Genomic DNA, 23734 nt, shown 5'->3' on the forward strand with positions numbered 1-23734 from the left:
ATACAAACTGATATTTGGCTTCTTTTTTGTCTCTCTCTCACACAAACACACAGACACACACACCTTTATACCTATATGTATGTATTGTCATAGTTTGAGTACATACACTACCACACACACACACACACACACACACACACACACACACACACACCTACCTAAATGTATGTAAAGTTTGTATGCATATCTATAGTATATGTATAGTATATGTCAGTCATGCCAGTGATGTCAGTCATATCAGAAATGCCAGTCATGTCAGTTACATCAGTCATGTCAGTCATGCCAATCATTTCAGTCCAGTCATATCAGTCATTTCAGTCCAGTCATATCAGTCATGTCAGTCAAATCATCAAATCATTACAGTCATGCCAGTTATGTCAGTCATGCCAGTCATGTCAGTCATGTAATGCCAGGCTTTGCAGACTACATTCATACTTTGAATACACGGGCAGTCATGTTAGGCGTGCTAGGTGTACAAGGAGTGAAATAACAAAACATAGTCTCTGGCTCCCTCAATCTCTCTCTGTCTGTAATATAGAGGCCCAATCATGTATAGACAAGTGCAGGCCTTCCTTTACTGTTCACATAGATGCAGCCCTAGCCAGATGTGCTATTTTTGTGTCTCCCTTTCTGACACACGCAGATGTCATCACACTCTATCTGTAGAGCACACACTGACCAAACCCAAACAGCTTCTTTTCACTTTTAGGTCTAAAGGACCTTTTGGGCTTCCTTTTGCCTATTGAGGCCAAAATGCCTATTGGTGTGTGAACCCGCCAATCGCCGCTTGCGGCTATATTTAGGGTTCACACACACAGTGTGGGAACCCTATTGTAATTGCTGGTATTTTTCTTATTTTTCTTCTTATTCTTTTGCCCATTTTTTGACATAAAATGCATCGTGCAGCCTAGACCGTAATGCCTAGAAAACCCAATCTTGGCAAAAAGGTTCAGTTAACTCCAAGGACCAGATTCCCATACAGGGACCCAAATTGGCCTGATGGTGGCGCTATAGCAGAGCATATTGACTTTTTGTCCATATCTCCAACACCGTAGGTCCTAGAACCAAAATTCCAGTTCCTATGCATTCCTTGACTAAATTCAATAGGACAATTAATATACAACCATTAAGCTCCGCCCACTTAGATTTCGAGTTAATTTGCATAATGTGCAAAATCACACACATCTTTGAGCGCGAACTAGTCCCTGGATTTTTCACATACATGCACATATGTGGTATCAAAACGTTCAGAAGAGTCTGAACTTTAAAATGTATCCAACAAAAATGCTAATTTCTTCACTACCTAGTCAGTATAAGCCAATCAAATGAGGGGGCGTAAATTCAATAGTAAATTTTGCACATATGGAGCTCTAACTTAAGAAAACTTGCATGTAATGAGATGGCACTTCACAGACAGCTTCCGTGTGAGGGTCTGGGGCAGCTCGCAGAGGTTGCCATACCTCACCTGCTAGGGGGCGCTATAACATGCAAAAATTTGCCCCATGCACTCAGATTGGCCGATCCACATGAAACTTGACAGACATCATCTATGGGCCTCTGGAAACCAGGTCCTAAAGCAGACATGCCATACTTCCAAAATGGCTGACGTAATCGGCCAATCAGTGATCGGCAAGCGTTTGACAGGCTTACAATTGGTCGATCTGCACGAAACCTCTTGGGTGTGGACAAGTGCACGCCCCCTATGACATAATCCAGCCGGGTGTCGATTGGCCACTGGGGGGCGCTATTGCAAAAAAAGCAAGTGTATCCCCTACATAATTCCACTTGGGAACATGCAATTGGACTCTTTTGATTCCTTGCAGTAGTGCGAACAACTTTCCCATTACATGTCCTATTAAAAAATGCACAGTTTATTTACAGTTAATAATAGTTTGAAATCATCACTTTTCATACTCCTCCTAGGATTTTCATACTATCATGTCAAGCAAAGTCTTATAATACTCTACAGAGTGTGAAATCAAAAAACAATCCAAAGATTTTGGATTTGAGGACACTTATACCTGCTAAATATTTTTTTAATGGACAGCATCGATACATATAATATTCATATTCTTAAAGCTCTTTCATATTTTACCCAATTCTGACCAAAATGCACAAGCCCATTCAGAATCCCATCCTGAACAAATTTGTCAAGTTTCATCTAAATCGGTTATCGTATGGCTCTACAGTGCAGTATTATATACAATGCATAAGAATGCATGTAAAGTCCCTCTGTCACCTTCTCCTTCTCACACGCACGCAAGCTGAAACTCACACTCTCAGTCTCTCTCACACTCTCACCCACATTCCCCCTCCCATCTCTGTGCCCTAAGTAAACATTGCTCTGGCTACCTAGATCTCTCTGTGTCTATTAACCAGGCACACACACATACAGGCGCAAGCAGGCCTTCCTATAGCATTCACAATGACACTTCCCTAGCCATACCCACCCATATCTCAGTGACTAACACATGCTTATACAAACTGATATTTGGCTTCTTTTTTGTCTCTCTCTCACACAAACACACAGACACACACACCTTTATACCTATATGTATGTATAGTTTCTATGTATACTTATGTATGTATGTATTAGTATATGTTGTCATAGTTTGAGTACATACACTACCACACACACACACACACACACACACTTCTACCTAAATGTATGTATAGTTTGTATGCATATCTGTCCAGTCATAACAGTCATGTCAGTCCAGTCATGTCAGTCATTTCAGTCCAGTCATATCAGTCATGTCAGTCCAGTCATGTCAGACATAAGTCATGTCAGTCATATCAGTCATGTCATTACAGTCATGCCAGTCATGTCAGTCATATCAGTCATATTACTTTTGTTCATCATGCCAGTGATGTCATTTCAGTCATGCCAGTCATATCAGTTATGTCAGTCATGCCAGTCATGTCAGTCATGTAATGCCAGGCTTTGCAGACTACATTCATACTTTGAATACACGGGCAGTCATGTTAGGCATGCAAGGTGTGCAAGGAGTGAATTAACAAAGCATAGTCTCTGGCACCCTCAATCTCTCTCTGTCTGTAATATACAGGCCCAATCATGTATAGACACATGCAGGCCTTCCTATATTGTTCACATAGATGCAGCCCTAGCCAGATGTGCTATTTCTGTGTCTCCCTTTCTGACACACGCAGATGTCATCACACACTATCTGTAGAGCACACACTGGCCAAACCCAAACAGCTTCTTTTCACCTTTAGGTCTAAAGGACCTTTTGGGCTTCCTTTTGCCTATTGAGGCCAAAATATGCCTATTTGTGTGTGAACCCGCCAATCGCCGCTTGCGGCTATATTCTAGACTTGAATTTGTTCATTTTTAGTGTCTTTGAAATTGCTTAAAATTGGTATTCCTTAGAATTGCTATTACCTATTCCAGTTGGGGAAGATCAAATATCCCGTATCAGGACAAGCTTAATTCAGGTGAGCTGAACTGTTTGGTGTGTGTATCAGTTTCTAGTTTGAGGAATGGAGTCTGGTAGGCAGAGATGGACAGTGTGAGGCATTTGAGCATCTGCCACACATCCCACCATCTTAACCAGAGCCAACGTGAAGCCAGCAGCTTCCATGATGTTCTTCAAGGTTCTTTGACTGTGCAGTCCACAAACCCCTAAGAGTCCCAGGGCCCGATGTCAAGACTGGCCTGCAAAGCCCCTACAGCCCACTTCACTAGGCTCACAACGTGACCTCCACCTAATCCTCCCACACTCGGACACCAGGTCAGCAGACTTGGCCTTCTTCCTTTCTTGAGCTTCCATCAGATCTTGCCAGGGGACAGTTAGCTCAAGTAGCACTACCTGCACAAGTGTCCTGGACATCAAGACCATGTCTGGCCAGAGTGTTGTTGCTGCAATGATATTTCAACTGTTTCCCTAAGTCAACCTAGAAGATACACTTGTATAAAGAATGTAAAGAGAAGATATACTTGTATAAAGAATGTAAAGAGAAGATATACTTATAGAGAATGTAAAGAGAAGATATACTTGTATAGAGAATGTACACAGAGAAGATATACTTGTGTCACTTTTGATCCATTCTGACACTTCAGAATGTCTTGTACTTTGCTGTGTGAATATCTTAAATGTAGTTCATGTATAATAAGAATAAAAAGTGCTGTTTGAATTAGGCTTACATTTAAGGCAAGGTAGCAACATTTGCATAAATGTTCTTCATTGATATTAATATCAAAGCTGTCCTATAGTTTACCCCGTAGCGCCTCTTGCTTCCAGGGAAAAATAAAACGACGATCAATTTTTTTGAACGGCTCTTTTAAATGAACGGAGCCCAAAGATCCCGCTCCCTTCAGAGAGGCTACTTCCCATCACTGTGTGACACTAAACCGAACGTACCTGTAACTGCCTGTGCTACAAAATAGCGATACGTGCTATAACATTATCTAACATAAATTAAACTACTTACAGATACTTCGAAAATTGATGTCAAGGTAACTGGGAGTAAATAGAGAGAAAAAGCCACTGAATCAAGGCAACTTTCCCTCGTCCATCCCGGATATTTCAAGCCAGAGAAAAGGAGAAAAGGTGTGTCGCCCGAATTCAGCACCGACACTGGAGCATCACGGTTGATCCTGTAATCTCACACTGTAGGTATGATTTAAAATATACTGCTTTGGATCAAACGTTTTTGTTGATGGTCCGTGTCCTAAACCGAGTGACGGCATCTACTTATGTGGCTGTGCTGTATGCACACTGTTAAATATAATCTTAAAACCGTCTATAATCTATATTCCTCCGCTCAGGCGATCGATACAGTAGCTGTTCACGCGACGAAACATGTTTAGTAATGTAGAGAGAGAGCATACAATTAGGTATTCAAGTTAGTTTGTCGTCTATAAAGAACTGTGGTGTTTCGTATTTGCCTGTCCAGTAACAAGTGAAGTAACAACAAAAAAGAAAATTAAAACTTAACAATGTCATGGACTGCACAGTGTTTGGTCTGTTTTTGATCGACGTTTTTGGTGGTTTTTGAATTTAACACTTAACTTAGGAAATCGAGCAAACGTGTTTGCAAAGCGCTGGTGTCCCATCGCGGTTTGGTCGCGCTAAACAGAAGTTCTGTGTGTGTGAGCCTTTATCGTGTTAAAGAAATAGATTTTTTAACAGGATTTTTAACACTTTCATTTTTGCATAGCTTTGAACGCGTTTTCATTAAGGCAGATTGTTGGTGTATTACACATCAGGTGTATTTATTTAAGCTGCATTTATTTTACTTCATCGGTATTTGCGTTAAAAGTGTGAGAAGCTTTCCTCTATAGGCTACGTCGTTTCACAAACGGGCTACAGTAACACACGACGTAGGTGTGAACTCTAGCCGTACAATAGCGTAACTTATATTATATATATATATATAATCATTTTACTGAGGTCGGTTTGAAATGATCTTTTGAAAACCTGAGCGATTAAAAACAATGCCCTGAAATGAGCCACCACCTCACACACACCCGACCTCTCTCTTCCTTTAACACCAGATGCGCTACAGCAGCAGTTCAGTTCAGCGAGTGGAAGGAAGCGTCTTCAGCACAGCACACACGCTCACAGATAGACTTCTTCTCCCGTCCCCACCAGCCAGGTCACATACACATCAAGTCAAATCGTACCGTTTGCCCTCTGTGCAGTAAAATGTATCATACAGCACCAAACTACTAAGAATTTTAGCCGACTGGTCACCTGATAAACTAGTCGCTCTAGCCCAAATCAATAGATAACGTGAGGACAACCACATACAAATACATATTGTATAGGTTTGGTTAGGCAACGCGGCATGGTGGTGTGGTGGTTAGCACTGTCGCCTCACAGCAAGGCGGTCTGGGTTCGATTCTCGGTCTGTGTGGAGTTTGCATGTTCTCCCTGTGTCTGCGTGGGTTTCCTCCGGGTACTCCGGTTTCCTCCCACAATCCAAAGTCATGCGTGTTAGGTTGATTGATCACTCTAAATTGCCCGTAGGTGTGAGTGCGCGCGTGTGTGTTGGCCATGCGGTGGACTGGCGACCTGCCCATGGTGTACCCTGCCTTCGCCCGGAGATGTTGGGATTGGCTCCAGCCCCCCCGTGACCCCGACTAGTGGAATTAAGTGGTTCAGATAATGCAGTGGTTCCCAAACTTTTTCTGCCGTGCCCCCCTTTAGTAGATGAGAATATTTTTGTGCCCCCCCTACACCCCCCCCCCCTCATATTGACTAGGGATGCACCGATTCACGTTTTTCACTTCTGATACCGATTCAGATATCTGAGGCTTCGTATCGGCCGATACTGATCCTATACCCAGTGGCGGACTTAGCAATTTGGGGGCTCAAGGCGAAATTAGGTAGGGGGCCCATCAACATTAATATGCGAAAAATAAGTCAGCTAATCAGGGGGCCCCTACAGTGGGCTGCAGTGGGAGGGGCCCAAGGCAGTTGCCTAGCCATGCCTCTATGCAAAGACCGCCTCTGCCGATACCGATCTGATAGAGTAAAACTGTGCTGAATCGACTTAAAGCATTTTTTTTAAACACAGACATACTGAATTACAAGTTTATTGAAAACTCTGCACCAGTATAGCACACTTAAACACACATAAAACATGTAAAAACAACACAACTTGCATTTGTTCAGTCAGTGCAATTATGAATATAACATTGAATGTAAAATAAATAATACCAAAGAACCTGAAACTTACAAAAACAATAGGTTCACAACTTTGGTCAAACGTGAAAAAATAAACTGCAAGAAACCTTTTAAATGGTTCAAGAATTCTAAATATAATTTAAAACAAATAAGGAGATGAAATAAGAGAAACAGCAATACATATGCGGCTAGTTTGCAAGCGCAGACATCACGCAGAGCACAAAGCATGTAACGGCCAGAAATATGTGTACTGTCTCTTTAAGGGAGCGAGTTGAGCGCGCGTATGGAATATTGTTTTTTTAGCTTTCTGTCGTAGACCGAGTCAGACCACTGCTCTTTATTTTATTTCTGTAAGTAACGCATTAAATGAGCTTTGGACAACTCACCAGTTCATGTATGAAGAGTGAAGTATTGCTGGAGCCCAGGTTTATTTTGGTCAACCAGCAAATCAACGGAATAAGTGGAATACCACCAGCGCGAGTATTAGGTTGAACTAACTCCGAAAAGCAAGCAATACAAGCATAGAATTAGACTGAATAGATCTGTTTTTATGGATCGGTCACATTGTCCCCGATACCCGATCTAGAATTTTTTCAGATATTAATATCGGAATCGGTGCATCCCTAAATTGACACATGTGCACGTTTTACTTTCAAGCTCCGCGCCCCCCCTGCAATAGCTCCGCGCCCCACCTAGGCCCACTTTGGGAACCACTGAGATAATGGATGGATGGTTAGGCAACATAAATTAACACATTCGTTTGTGAAAGAAGAAACGGGAAGTTACCCATTACCTGTGAAAAATGCCCATTTGCATTCATGTAATGACAACACTCAGTAGCCTATAACTCCTTTTCCTACTTTCTGGTCTTTTTACTGTCTTAAGTCTTTTTTACTGTCTTTGTACTGTCTTAATCTATATTGATTTACTAATTGCAAAATATATGCAACAAGGCCTGCAGACAGTGGAGGGTAAACAGAAGTTAACTGAAGGACTTAACAATGACTGTATATAGTTAATATTGGATATGGATTTTATCAGTCGGTGGTGTGACTTTTTTACCATTGAAAACTCATGTTTAGAGAATGTTACAAATAAAAGTCAACATATGTGTGTAATTCAACGTTCAACATATTCGTGTAATTTTTTTATAATGAAAGTGTTCCATGTGCGCTAAAAAGTGCCCTTTCCCCCCCTGAGCACTTGCCCCCCCAAAATGTCTGTGCACGCCCCTGTGTAAGAACATGTCTGCTGTGCTCTCCTGACCTGGAAGTTGCTAAGTAAAGGTCAAAAGCATTAGGCTACTTCTGAGTCTTTGCTACTATTTATGGACGACCCCCAAGAACGAGAATGATACAGTACTTAATCAGTTGCACATGTATTAATTGCAGGAAAAGCAGGATGTGTAATCTGCTTAGAGGTCTGCTTATCAGACAAAGTCCTGTTTACCCACACTCTTTGTGTCCTATCAGTTAAAAAATCAAGAATCCAGCCCACAAGATTATTACCCAAATCAAATTGTTCGTGGAGCCTTGTAATCAAAACATGGGGTTGGATTGTGTTAAAAGCAGAAGAAAAATCTGTGAATAAAATTCTAACATGTGATCCTTTCTCCTCCAGATGTTGGAACAATAAATTAAACAATGTCACTGTAGCATCCTCCACTCCTCTGTGGGGCCTATAGGCAAACTGCATAGGATCAAGTTTATGTTCAGTTTTTCTTAAGATTTCAGACCTTATCAATTTCTCAAAAGTTTTCATTACAATTGACGTAAGCGCAACTGGTCTAAAATTGTTAAGAGTTTTAGGGCAGCTCAACTTTGGGACAGGAACCACTACTGCGTCTTTCCACACCTTAGGTACATGCTGTGTCTGTAGAGACTTATTAAAAATATAATGAAACACAGGGCTCAGTTCTTTAGCACAACTTTTGAGTAGGCTCCCACAAACATTATCAGGCCCATAACTCTTCTTCACCCTTACAGAGAGAAAGGCCTTATATACCTGCTCCATATCTATAGAGAAGTGCTGATCATTTGCCAGTTTTCCTCTCATACCCTGGACTTCATTTGCAAAATCAAATGCATCAAACCGATTGTTAAAATGATTAAAAGCATTAGCCAGCTCAGTATCTGAAGTGAAGCTGTAACGTTTCTCACACTGCGTAGCGAGGAGACGGACACAAATGCTGAGAGGAGCGAGATTTATTAAAGGGAATACCATACTCATCGTCAGAAAGCCAGGCAGGGTTGATCACAGGAGGGCAGTCCGAAAAACATGCAAACACGGGCATTACAAAACTGGGGAACACGAGTAACAGGCGAGGGATAAAAGACAGGGACACAAAACGGTCGGGTACAACGCTGAACAAGAACTTAGTTAAACCAATCAAACAAAATACCAGACAAAGGACAAGGGAGACTCAGGGGCTTAAATACAAGGAATCTAACGAAGGGCAGGTGACGGTAATAACACGGGGCGTGGTAACAAGGTAATCACAGAGACGAACGAGCGGGGCGGGGTAAACAGGTACGAAACACAGACACGAGGGAGTTTGGAGTGACAGCTAACGGAGGGGGGCACGGTCATATGTGACAGTACTCCCCCTCAAGGCGTGCCACTCCGGGGCACGCAAGGGCAGACAGGGCAGGGGACCACGGGACACAGGACAAGGGACCAGGGGCATGGCAGGGACTGGAGACAAGGGAGCAGAGACTGGCCAGGAGCCGGGTAGGGACTGGGCAGGACAGGGGACACAATGAGACCCGACAGGGCCAGGGCGAGGAATAGGGGCAGGGCCAGACGAGACAGGACCGGGAACAGACACGGGAGCGGGGCCAGGGGACAGGGCGGAGGCAAACACAGAGGCAAAGACACCATGAACAACGGAGACAGGCACTGGCACAAGGTGGGTGACAACTTGGGGAACAGACATGGGGACAGGGACAGAGATGACACCACAGGAACAGGAACATGGACACGAACAGACACAACCACGGGGACAGGGACCAAAACAAAACCAGGGATGGGACCAGGGAGCAAGGGGAACACGGGCAACGGAACATAGGAGGCACATGGCAGAGCAGGGGGAACACAAAGTCCATGCCCAACAGGGGGCAGCACAGTCCCAAGGGCAACAGGCAGGGTCCGCTGGCGGGCAGCGGGGACAGGCGCCGGCAGGTGGGCAGCGGGAACAGGCGCCGGCAGGCGGGAACAGCGGCCGGCGTGGACAACCTCCTCCGGGTCGCGGGTACAGGAACAGGCCCGGACATGATGTCCTCGGGGGGCGGAGTCGCCGCGCTGACGTCCTCGGGGGGCGGAGTCGCCGCACTGACGTCCTCGGGGGGCGGAGTCGCCGCACTGACGTCCTCGGGGGGCGTGTCCGCCATACTGACGTCCTCGGGGGGCGTGACCGCCATACTGACGTCCTCGGGGGGCGTGACCGCCATACTGACGTCACCGGGGGTCCGAGCCGGCCACTCCTGGGTTGAGTGGCCAGTACTCCCCCCCAAAAAATTCTTGGGGGGCCTTCGGGGAGCGGCTTCTGGGAGGACGACGATTTCATGCGCTGTGGCGGCAGGGCTCTGAACTGGGGGCGTGGTCTTCCTCCTTCCCCGGTCCGGTCTGCGTCTGGAAGAACATACAGACACAACTGCTTCTCGGTGGCTTTCCTGGTGACTCTGCCTTGTCGGAGGTATCGGGAGCTCACAACGACTTTTGAAAGCCAACCGAGAGCCAAGCCAACGCTCGTCTGCACATTCATTCCGTCTGCCCGACTCTCGCGCTACAGGCTGGAGTCGGGCAGACACATAGCGCTTACCAGGGAGCTCGTCGCCAAAGCCAGACACCGAAAGTGATTTCGCTTTGTTTTTAAAGCGACGAGACTCCCCTGTACCCACAGCGCAAGGGGAATTCCTGTCTCTGGTTTGTTCGCGCTGTAATACCGGAGAGACGAACCGAATTAAACCAGTCAACATCTCATTACAGCGGTTAAACTTACCAGAGTCTCGCTCTCTCGCTGTGTCCTTGTGGGGTCTGGTATTATGTAACGTTTCTCGCGCTGCGTAGCAAGGAGACGGACACAAATGCTGAGAGGAGCGAGATTTATTAAAGGGAATACCATACTCATCGTCAGAAAGCCAGGCAGGGTCGATCACAGGAGGGCAGTCCGAAAAACATGCAAACACGGGCATTACAAAACTGGGGAACACGAGTAACAGGCGAGGGATAAAAGACAGGGACACAAAACGGTCGGGTACAACGCTGAACAAGAACTTAGTTAAACCAATCAAACAAAATACCAGACAAAGGACAAGGGAGACTCAGGGGCTTAAATACAAGGAATCTAACGAGGGGCAGGTGACGGTAATAACACGGGGCGTGGTAACAAACAAGGTAATCACAGAGACGAACGAGCAGGGCGGGGTAAACAGGTACGAAACACAGACACGAGGGAGTTTGGAGTGACAGCTAACGGAGGGGGGCACGGTCATACGTGACAGAAGCCTTCCAAAATGACCTTGTTACTGTTCCCTGAAATCTTAAGACCTGCTACAGTTTTCATGCTAGACCAGGCTGAACCAAGTTTATTTGCCGCCATTTTATTCTCCAACTCATTTTTATAGTTCTGTTTTGCTTTTAAAATGTTGTTGTTGTTGTCTGGTGACGTCATGTGCGTCCCTCAGGTGGGCGGAGCCCGTGATCCGTCTCACCTGAGGGTCGTTTGTTTGCCTATATATGTCTTGTCTTTGTACCAGTTGACCGCTGGTCATTAGATCCTTAATTTGGAGATAGTGCACGGGTTTTAGGTTTGCACACTTTCTATTAAACCATCCTTTTTCCCTGAGACTTGGCGTGATCGCTTCCTTTTTGTTGCTCACCCCCGCCCGTCACAGAATGACCAGCCACCCTTCGGAAGCCGCCGAGTCTCTTTTTCTTTCTCCTTCGTTCGTGGTCATGTCTCGTGGTAAGTGTTTGTCTGCGTGGTGTTTTGTGAAGAGTTCCGCCGTGCTTTTGTGTTGTTTGTGGCACTGCGAGGACCAGGGCTGTCTGCCCTGGGAGAAAACTCTTCGTGTTTGTCGTTTGTTTGTTGGAAGAGCTCCGCCGTGCTCGTGTTGTGTTTGTGGCACGGCGAGGACCAGGGCAGTCTCCCTGGTAAGCTCTTCGTCTTGTGTGGTGTTAGTGTGTCCAGGTGAACGGACGTGAGGATCTGTGTGCGTGCGCGTTTGTTATATGTTAAGTGTTTTGTGTGTGTGACGCGGTCGCCGCTCGTCACTGTCGCCTCACTCCCCGTGTGTCATGTGTTTTATGTGGGGAGCGACTGCGACTCTGAGCGGCGCGTCACCGTCGTTTATGTGTAGTGCACGCAAGTATCGGTCCCGTTCGTTCAGTGTCTGCGCACTAAGTTCTGTTTGTCTAGTCTTTGTGTGCATGTTTTGTCCTAGCGTGTTGTCAATTGTTTGCGTGTAATTCCACACATGCTCCTCCCCTTGAATGTGTGTTTGGGGGGGGGGACCGGCTGTGGTCCCGTGCCATGGGGTATGGCACGGAGGGCGTCGCTCCCGAGGGAGGCCCTAAATAGGGTAGGGCGCGTTTGTGTTTTGTGCGTGTGTGTGTGTGTTTTCTGTGCAGGTGTTTCTCCTTGGCGGTGTTGTGGTGTTCCTGGACCTTGTGGGGGTCTCCACCTGGCAGGAGCCCCCTTGTGTTGTGGGGTGACCGGAGCCTGGTCAGGAAGAGCCCCTCCCTAGAGGGATGGGGCCCCCGGATGTTTGGGGACCATGGGGCTCCGGTCTGAGAAGCTCCTGCTGAGGAGGGAGATCCTCCCTCCTGCCCGGGGTGACCAGGAGGCCCTTGGGGCTGCTCCCTAGCCCGCGTCGTGGGTGCTCTGGGCCTCGGTCTCTGGCACTCCTGGGTTGGGTGGAGGAGTCCACCTTGCGATGAGAGGCCCCGGGAGGGGTTGGCTCCCCAGGAGGCTGGGGTGACCCCTAGCAGAAAGCAGGGGTAAGCTCTGGGAGGAGGTAGGTCCAGGAGGAGAAGTAGCCACGCCTTGGAGAGGTAGCCTGCACGCACACACATACACGAGGGACGAGAGGAGCCGTAGCCCCTCGTCCTCACACTTGTGGGGCTCACCGGCTGAAGGCCGGTTAGGGTGTGAGGGCCCTGTGACCGACTGGGGTGTGGTTTTGTGTTGTTAACGGCCCGGTCGGTCCAGGGTCCCGCCCGGGGGGGTGAGCTGTTTGATGTTTTGTGTTTTGTGTTTCAGCTCCCAGACGGCAGGAGGTGCGTTCCTGCCTGTCTCTGCCTTCCTGCCCCTTCATGTTTTGTGTGCAGCCGCTGTGTGCCACACACCCAGTGGAGGGGAGTGCGGCTTGGTGGGGGGGTCTGTCACGGTGAGGCGGCCCCCTACCGGCCGCCTCCGTCCACAGCGGCTGTTGTTGTTGTTGTCTGGTGACGTCATGTGCGTCCCTCAGGTGGGCGGAGCCCGTGATCCGTCTCACCTGAGGGTCGTTTGTTTGCCTATATATGTCTTGTCTTTGTACCAGTTGACCGCTGGTCATTAGATCCTTAATTTGGAGATAGTGCACGGGTTTTAGGTTTGCACACTTTCTATTAAACCATCCTTTTTCCCTGAGACTTGGCGTGATCGCTTCCTTTTTGTTGCTCACCCCCGCCCGTCACAAGGGGACAATCATATCTCTACAAAATGATATATAAAAGCATGTTACGTCAACCAATTCATCCAGATAATCTCCACAAGATTCTTTAAACACATCTCACTCTGTACAGTTAAAACATTCCTGCAGGCAGAGCATAGATTCATCAGTCCAGTGTTTCATGTCCTTTATCTGCGCTTTCTCCCTCTTTAACACAGTCTTATATATGGGCAATAGGTACACACAGTTATGATCTGCTGAACCCAAAGGGGGTAAAGGGAGGGACTTGAAAGCATCCTTAACTGATCCATAACACAGATCCAATGTCTTACCGTGTCTAGTTGGACATGAAACATATTGATAAAAACTCCTCATAGGTTTTTTTAAGTGAAACATGGTTAAAATTGCCCAGTATGAAATTTGGGGCATCAGGAGAGATCGACTGCAATTTTTGTATGATGTTTTGTACGATTAGTGTTTGTAATTAGTTTAATCTACAATAAGCGTGTCACGGTAGGCCGGGCCAGCCCCACAAAGGAGCCGCCCACTTCACATTCCTCACATTCCAGAACACAACCACTCCCCCTTTCCAATTCACCTACATACAGGTTAATGACCGGCATCTGTCTCTCCTCAGTCTCACACCCTACTTCAGCCCACAGGTCCAGCACGCTAATGCTGTGCATTCCTTGAGCACAGAGGACTGAGTCTGCCTGTGTCATCTTCCTCTGTCTTCCTCCCGGCTGCTATGTTACGGACTCTGTGCCTTAAGCGCCTGTTTCTACAGTCCAGCACTGTGTGTGTGGCTCTACTTCACTTCACTTGAGTCTGATTGTTATTGTTAAGTGTCTGTTTCTACAGTCCAGCACTGTGTGTGTGTGTGGCTCTACTTCACTTCACTTGAGTCTGATTGTTATTGTTAAGTGTCTGTATCTATAGTCCAGCACTGTGTGTGTGTGGATCCACTTCACTTCACTTGAGTCTGATTGTTATTGTTGTGCTATGGACATTAAAGATTCCACGGCACCATACTCCACGTCTGCTGCTTCAATCACCCCGTTACAAAGCGAATGTAAAGCCTGGTTCACACTACACGACTTTTCAGTCGTCAGGTTTTTGTGCCGTCCGCACTAAATGACTGGTCGTGCTGTAATCGTGAGTCTTTCAGTTGTGGCTTTCACACTACATGACTGATCGGCGACGCGGGCTCACGAACTACACGACTGGGGAATCGCCGACTCATCTGGCTGCCGTCCAAAAACACCAGAACACGAAAATGAAACTCTCGCGAGAACCAGCAACACCACGTAGTACATGTACTCCACATTTTCGTTATTATTATTTTTTTTACCGTTTAAACACTCCATAGACCCAAGTGAACATAAATATAATCAATCGCACTATTTCTCCAGTGCTGTCACAATAACTTAAACACAGTGTTGTAGTAAAGTTGTAAGAAAGGTGAGGATTTTGTGTGTTTGCTGGGTTACTGTTTTGAAAGTAATCTTGAAAGTTTTTTACATTCTTCATAGATATCTTCAGCGGTGCCGCGGTTCTCTCTCCGCGTTCACATTGGCTGTAGCTAGACGCTGCTGCCGACTCTCAGTCGCCGACTGGGCTAGATATTAAACATGCTAGATATCTGCCCGTCGTCTGCGACCAGTCGGCGACCAGTCGGCGACTGCTCGGCGAGCGTCTTTCAGCAGTTCACACTACACGACTGAGCGAGCGACGAGTGATCGCCGATTTGCCTCCGACCACAGTTTTTGTCGGCGATCAGTCGGCGACTGAAAAACCAGCCTAAAATCGTGTAGTGTGAACCAGGCTTAAGGGAGCTATTACAATGTCAATTAAAACAATGCTGGTGCTTGTGTCCACATATGAGGCAGATCAAAAGAAGCATAAAAAAGGGTAAAAACGCAAAGAGAAGAGACTTGGTATTCTCCAGATGTTTGAAAATGAATGACAGAAACTGATTAAAGTTGGAAAAGAGAGAAGTACAGACAACATATGAGAAAATGAAAGAGAAACTGAATGGCTAATGACCGAAATTGAAGCACCCTTCTCACATACAGACCCAACAAAGAGACCCACATCTTATGAGAAGGAAGTGATGTTCTGTATTATCTATCATATCAGAAATGAAGATGATTAAATAATAGAAACTGGACAAGCAGAAAGGACTATGAAAATGTAACCAAAGTCTTGATCTTGTGTCTCATGAGTCTTGTGTCTAATGTTTGTGTGTAGTGTGCCTTGTATTGTGTCCGGTGTCTCATGTCTCTTGTGTGTTGTGTTTCTTGTGTCTCATGTGTCTTGTGTGTAGTGTGTCTCGTGTCTCATGTGTCTTGTGTGTTGTGTGTCTCGTGTCTCATGTGTCTTGTGTGTTGTGAGTCTCGTGTGTCTTGTGTGTAGTGTGTCTCATGTCTCATGTGTCTTGTGTGTAGTGTGTCTCATGTGTCTTGTGTGTAGTGTGTGTTGTGTGTCTCATGTGTCTTGTGTGTCTCATGTGTCTTGTGTGTAGTGTGTCTCATGTCTCATGTGTCTTGTGTGTAGTGTGTCTTGTGTGTTGTGTGTCTTGTGTGTAGTGTGTCTTGTGTGTTGTGTGTCTTGTGTGTTGTGTGTCTCATGTCTCTTGTGTGTAGTGTGTCTTGTGTGTAGTGTGCCTTGTATTGTGTCCAGTGTCTCATGTGTCTTGTGTGTAGTGTGTCTTGTGTGTAGTGTGCCTTGTATTGTGTCCGGTGTCTCATGTGTCTTGTATGTAGTGTGTCTTGTGTGTAGTGTGTCTTGTCTCATGTGTCTTGTGTGTAGTGTGTCATGTGTGTTGTGTGTCTCATGTGTCTTGTGTGTAGTGTGTCTTGTGTGTAGTGTGTCTCATGTCTCATGTGTCTTGTGTGTAGTGTGTCTCATGTGTCTTGTGTGTAGTGTGTCTTGTGTGTAGTGTGTCTCATGTGTCTTCTGTGTAGTGTGTCTCATGTCTCATGTGTCTTGTGTGTAGTGTGTCTCATGTGTCTCGTGTCTCATGTGTCTTGTGTCTCATGAGTTCGGACCCATATTTGTTCTCTCCACTGCATCTACTGTTGGTTCTAAGGTCTCTTATATCTAATATTGATCTATTTATATTTCTAAGTTATACCAGAGATAATAACTATTATCATGTATAATATTAGAGATATTGATCTGTTTCTTGTTCTAAGGTCTCTTATAGCTAATATTGATCTATTTATTTTCCTAAGTTATACCAGAGATTAGGCCTGTGTTGAAAAAATCGATTTTCCGATTCAGAATCGATTCGCATAAGATGATCTGATAATCGATTCGTACGTCCAAAGATCGATTTTTTTGTGAACTTTTACACCCGCCTCGTCACTGAATTCACGCAGGCGTGCTCGGTCTAACTAACTGTAAAACAACATGGCGTCGGACAGTGACGGTAACGACGATAGTCAAATCGTCAAAGCAGAAGGCAATCTAAAAGCAGAAGGACAGTTTATCCAGTGTCAGTGACTATTTACAGTTAGTCCATGTCACTGACAGTTTACCCAGTGTTTTTACAGTTAAAAAAAAAGTTAAAAATGTTCTTGTAACGTTGGACGCAAGGCAATGGACGAGACATTATCCTTTGCACTTTCCAAATCGTTACGTTTATTACATTTACCAAAGCGCAGACAGCGCACATAAAACACATTTACATAGAACATGTGTGACTCAAACAACGACGAGCACAGGACACTGCGCGAACACACATTAAATAGACAAACCACATAAACCCCACGTGATGACGAGACGAGTCACAGGTGAGGATTATCACAAGACGCACCCGCACCCACGGAGGTCTACAGACGCAGACGAGTAGACGCAGACACCGTTAACACACGCCTAACAGGGAGGGGTCGGGGACCGTAACGTGACAGTTCTGTTATTATATTCACACTTTAAAGAAAAATACACGTTTACATTTTATAATTTCAGTTTATTAAGTGTGAGCACTTTTAAAATAAAAATGCATTTGGTAGCAACAGCTTTTGGGTGAATTCTTAATTATTTCAATCATAATAATAATGCACTGGTTAGTGTCCCAGTAGGAGTCCGCTGTTGCAGATATAGACACCTCAAAGATGTCCTCTGTTTATTGTCCAGCCGTCAGTAACTACCAACTACCAGTAACTATTTGCTGATTAATATCGATATAATACTAGTTTTAACATGTTGCTTCTGTACATAGTCAGGAAACAGCTCAAATACATTTTTAATAACACTAAACCCCGAATTGGATCGAATCGGATCGAATCGATTAAATCGGATTAAATCGAAATAAATCGATTCTTAATCTTCAGAATCGGATCGATTCTTGGAATTTGAATCGATACCCAGCCCTACCAGAGATAATAACTATTATCATGTATAATATTAGAGATATTGATCTGTTTCTTGTTCTAAGGTCTCTTATATCTAATATTGATCTATTTATTTTTCTAAGTTATACCAGAGATAATAACTATTATCATGTATAATATTAGAGATATTGATCTGTTTCTTATTCTAAGGTCTATTATAGCCATTATTGATCTATTCCCTGTACTGTTGCTGACTTCATCTGGTGTCTGATCTTGCATTGTGACTGCCCTTTGTAATTTGAAGTCTATCTATTAAAAAACAATAGAATTTTATCTGTACATGACTTCACCTTTGATTACAAAACCTCATAATAAGTGTGTGTGTGTGATAAAATATTTTTTGTTGAAATCTTACTAAGCACAGTGTAATTACCTCTTATACAGGTTGTTTCTGAGAGGGTATTGAAATCGTATGTTTGTATGTAACAAAATATTAAAATTGTCTTTCAGGAATGGAGTTTATCTGTGTGATCACACTGACTCTCTCTGTATTTATGGAGACCTCATCAGGTATGTGCCCTGCACAAGCTGTGTGTGTGAGAGAGACAGAGAGATAACGAGAGAGAGGGGAGAGAGAGAGAGAGAGAGAGAGAGAGAGGGATAACAAGAGAGAGAGAGAGAGAGAATGAAAGTTGGAATAAAAGATATTTGTAAATTTGCATTCTCTTTGAAGGACAGCCATACATATAAAACTTGTGAAAAGAATTATGGAAGAAATCAATCAAAATCAAATCTGTTCAAAATGACCAGAATTTAATACAGCTCTGGTATTCAAGTTTCAGGGGTTCAAGGTTCAGGATTCAGGGTTTCAGGTTTCAGGGGTTCAGGGTTCAGGGTTTCAGGTTTGACTCCCAACTGTGCTGATGCTCGCTCTCTCTTTCTCTCTCACATTGTCCCAGAACATAACAGACTTCCTTTATTAAACATCTCAACAAATCAGACACTTGCATGACCACATGAGAAATTCATGGTAACCAACACAACTGTTTAAGCAATAGTTCAAACTAACGGGCAAGATGTTGTCTTTATTACAGAACTTGAAAAGTATGCTAAATACATATAGAATGAACATAGAATTTACATTTATGGCATTTGGCAGACGCCCTTATCCAGAGCGACTTACATTTTGATCTCATTTTTATACAAGTGAGCAATTGAGGGTTAAGGGCCTTGCTCAGGGGCACCTCAGTGCATGTTCACCTCTGGGAATTGAACCCACGACCCTCCAGTCACAAGACCAGTTCCCTAACCACCAGGCCATGACTGCCCTCATTTATCCTAATTGGACATTATCTGTTTCTCCACTTCTGTGTTCTGTGATTAAAACTGGAGGTCGCACTTGAAGACTGATGCTGCATTTGAGTTGTGCCAGAAATTGGGAAATAGGTTACCAGTTTTCCCATCTGAAAACTGCACTGAATGACGCAAAGTTGTATTTACTACTGGTACAGTGATAAATGCATTTAGAAAAAGGGCAAACTTGTCAATTAACATAAACAACAATTAAACTTACTGTGCTTTATGTGATATGCTTTTTAAAATTGAGCACAGCAAATGCTGGATAGGTATTCTTTACTCCTCTGTGCCTGCTGTTTTTAGTGACATGTCACAGTTACAGACCAGAGATGGTATAAACACACATGCATATATTAATTAATACACACAGTTAACTTCAGCTAGTTGTCACAAAGCCATGGTGGACAGCATCAGTTCCGACAGGACGATTTAGCGATTCTTACTCGATTTTCAAGCCTTTCGTGAGAAATAAAACACAGATCTTCCGCTTGACATTGTCGTGTTGGTCGAGTAGGCCTACAGCTTTTATGCAAAACAATCTCATCCGAATATTTAACATTTATTTTTTTGCATTTTCAAGTCGGTTTTTACGTCATGTTCGATGTTGCATTTATGGTGGAAACAGATTTTGGCGGTAGACAAAACAGACCAAAGAGCAAAATTTACTAAGCTAGTTAGCTAACCAAGTTTAAAGCTAAGTCTTGCCAAAACTAGCTAACGTTACATTTTTTCTGTCTGGCCGCTAAAATATTATATAATATAACAAAATAAAACGTCATATTTCCTCTCAACCATACATTGTCTGTTTAGTTAAATTAATTTATAAGACATTTTAATACTTACTTCAGTCTTGGGCAAAGTCCAAACGATGTCTCCAGAGCAACCGTCCTTCCCGCGCGATAACCAAACCTCTCACAGAGCATGCGCGAGGCAGGCATAGCGCGTGCGTGGCTTGTCTTCAGGATCAGACTCAATAACTTTATTTTTCTCAACATGATTTTTCAAGTTTTCCTTATGTTCTTGTAAATGTTGAGCAGAACAAAACATTTTATGTTAGATGAACTTTCGACCTATTGAGTTCAGTCACCAAATTACTTTTTCAAGTATAGACAACTAATTCTCAAGTTCAATTTTTTACAGTGTAGCTATCTGAAACACTCCAGAATTGGCTCAGATGAAGGGGTCATGAGTACTCCCAGGCCACTTGGCCACAATGTCCGTAAAGAGGCCTTGGTGGTTGTATATTACTTGCAGGGCTGGACTGGTAATCTGGCGTACCGGCCATTTGCCCGGTGGGCCGACAGTCCTCACGGACCAATGGATTTTTTTCCTCCCTTTTTTCTAAGAGACTGGCCCACAATTTAGAGGGGGCAGCCCATTGGAAAAAAGAGCTACAGAAAACCAACACCTCACTGAAACTCACAAATCCTTGAATATACTTGAAATTAAATGTTGCATTTTCCAAATTTGAAAAGTACTGGGGTTTTGGCTAAAGTACTTCAAAAAGCTTGAAATTGTAACTGTATTTGGTTTCACAATAAATAGTTATCTGACTGAATAGTTTGCTTGTATTACATTTCAGCAGTGTTGGGCAAGTGTTGGGTAATGGTGACTGGCTGGGCCCTTATTGTTCTAACAAGAGGTGATTGTTTACACGGCACAAGAGAAGCTTTTCAAAGTGACATCACAAAGGCCATTTCTCTTTGTCCACTTCATTCAGCTGTGTGGCTGATCTCAGTGAGGGGACGTATCCTGTTACATCATCACCATCATCAGTTGCATTGGGATCATCTGCATGTGAGATGAAAGCTGGGTTTGAACCAGGTGTATTTGCCTGTGTTTGAAATCACAGTGGACACAACAGTGTGGGAACTGGGTTATAGCAGCACTGCAGTTGTGTGTATCAGCTGGTCTATCAGTGACACCAACAATTCAGGTGTCACCACAGCAACATCAGATGTATAGTCTGCTACACTGACCTGACAATGTATAGGTCCTCAGCTGTAGTGTGTTCAGATGTACTGGAGATCTGCTGTGGTGCAATATGGGACAGATCTGACTCACTGGGAGAACAATGGGGAAAACTGGGGAAAGAGAAATGTATGCAAACATTTAATTGATTTTGTTTTTATTATAGCACATTTTTTTTTTTTAGTTGGTCCAGCTGCTCGTGTTGTTGCTGTAGCTGGTGAAGACCTGGTTCTGCCCTGTTCTCTACAACCCAACATCAGTGCTGTGAACATGAGAGTGGAGTGGAGCAGACCAGATCTAACTAAAGAAGACAAACTAGTGCATCTCTATGACGATTATGAAGACAGAAATGAGAATCAGATAAAGTCCTACAGAGGGAGGACAGGCCTGTTTAAAGAAGAGCTACAGAAAGGCAACGCCTCACTGAAACTCTCAGCAGTCCAACCTTCTGATGAGGGAGTTTACAATTGTTTAATTAAACCTGGGTCCTGCTATGATGACATCACTTTTGGGGTCACACGTGAAGGTGAGAATCTCTTTTCTTTATTGTTCTTATTGTTATGATAATAGTGTATGAGAATAATATTAATCTCATGTGGCGTATGTTTATATGATAACTACAGCTTAATTTCAGTTCATGCACATTTGTTGTGAAATATGTAAAAACACTGCACTATTTACAGGGTTTGTATGGGTGCTTGAAATTCTTGATTATGCTTGAATTATAATGTTGCTGTTACGGTATGTAGGCCGCCTCCATCAGCAGCAGCAGTATTCATGTCTGTCCAGTCCTTCTGTTTGTCCCTCAGGTGGGCGTGGCCGATCAGGGAGTTCACCACCTGAGGATCATTTGTCTGTTTTTATATATATATACAGGCCTGATAGTTTTCAGGCGCCACGCCGGAATTCCGGCGTACCGACATATACGCGAGAAAAAAAAAGGTTTGCTTAGTGCATGAGTTAAAGTTCTCCGTCACCACGATTTCCGTCATTTTAATTTTTTGGGGGGGAAATCCGTCAAATCATAATAAACCACATGCGCGCGCGTGCTATCTGTTTTGAGGATGAAATATGATCCTCTCTAGTGATGTGTCGGTCGCGAACGATCCGGCTCTAAGAGCCGGCGCTTTGAAGTGAACGATTGGAACCGGCTCCACAATGGGAGCCGTTTTAGGATCCTATTTGGGAGCCGCTTTTTCCTTCAGTATTGCGCTTGTGCTCTGCAAGTGCCACAGTTTTTTTCCAACATCGTTTTTATTTGTCCTCCGGTGCCTCGCTGTCTCTCCCTCTCCTTGTGCGTATTGCTCTGTTTCTGCCAGTTGTAGAGAGCGGAGAGTTTATTTCCTCAGTCGGTGCTTAAGCTAAGTTGATACCAGCGCGAGGGTCCGTGCGCCCTGCGTGAGGACCCCCGTGCGAAGTGAGGTCGTGCACCTCTTCAGCGCAATGAACAAAGTTATGTATGCCGGGTTCATACACCTTTACAAGGTGGAATTCAAGCACTTGTACGCCACTTTTCAATATTGAAAAAGGCCATTTTCAATATTTCCCAGCACCTTAAACTTAAATATTTATACATATACTCGAAATTATTCGAAATAATTTGCTTGTTTATCACATCGATTCAATCAGACAGCTATTTGTTGTGAAACAAAATACAGTTACATTTTCCCTACTTTAGCACTTTTCAAACCTGGAACACAATGCAACATTAATTTTTGTCAGGTAAATGTTCCTTCCCCTGTTTTTAAAGGGTGTTTCTTTATACTACCACATATCGTTTCGGACAACACTGCAAAGAATGTCTCCACGGCCCGCATGTCAAGCGTGTGCTCCACACATCTGACCAATCACACGCAGCTTTCAGTTAATAATGTGGTGGTAAAACACTGAAAAAAAGTTATCTCCACTTTTTTTGTGGAAACGGCAGGCAATTGGCCAAGCTGTATTGCGTTCTATTTTGGTGCTATTTTGTGATAATTTAATAATTGGTTATAATAAAAGTTTTATTTATAAAGCATTGTTATGCAGCATTTTTACTCATCACAAGTGCTTAACAATGTCAATAATTAATTAATTAATAATGTAAAAAATATATATGGGGAGCCGTTTGGGAGCCGACAAGAGCCGGCTCTCCACAGTAAGAAGAACCATTAGAGCCGCATCTCAAAATAGAGCCGAAAATCCCATCACTAATCCTCTCACTGGCGCTCATCAGCGCTGGATGGATGACGGCGGTGTCATTTGATTGACTTGCGGGTCATCCCGCCTTCTGATTTTCGGACATTACATAAAAAAGCTACCTCCCTGCCTTAAGTCCAGTTTGTTTTGGTCAGTTTATGTTTTCAACTTGTTTGGTCGTGCCGAAGACATTATTGCTCCCGATTCAATCGACATAAGCATCATACAGGTGGTCCACGAGTTACGATTTTCCGTGGTTACTACCCATTTACCAGATAAAGCCTCGTTTGGACCCAAGTGGTTCTGCGTCGTAAACGGAATTTGGTGTTTGGTGTGCGCGGCATCAGGATAGGCCTTTAGCCTTAGTTAAATGAAGCTACGGATAAAGGTATTTGCCAAAAGGCTAGCTTTAGGATAGGATAACTGCGTATAGTACGTTATTTACGTACAGAATGTACGTATGTTCCGATTTACACCGAAAATCGATTTACGACGGATCGACGCCGTAACCCGGGGACCGCCTGTATTTCAGACATCGGAAGAACTTCAGAGGTAGATACAAGATAAATTCAGTATTTTATCTTTA

The 23734-nt window shown here is 44.2% G+C and overlaps 1 long non-coding RNA gene across 1 annotated transcript; it reads left to right on the forward strand.

Annotated features, from left to right (window-relative positions):
• Positions 1 to 3335: 3335 nt before the first annotated feature.
• Positions 3336 to 8076, forward strand: LOC143492530 (uncharacterized). Its single transcript, XR_013125270.1, has 3 exons — positions 3336 to 3752; positions 4455 to 4633; positions 8045 to 8076. It is a non-coding gene; the product is annotated as an uncharacterized LOC143492530 (long non-coding RNA).
• Positions 8077 to 23734: the final 15658 nt, after the last annotated feature.

This window comes from Brachyhypopomus gauderio, unplaced genomic scaffold (genome assembly GCF_052324685.1).
Source record: "Brachyhypopomus gauderio isolate BG-103 unplaced genomic scaffold, BGAUD_0.2 sc78, whole genome shotgun sequence".
NCBI lineage: Eukaryota > Metazoa > Chordata > Actinopteri > Gymnotiformes > Hypopomidae > Brachyhypopomus > Brachyhypopomus gauderio.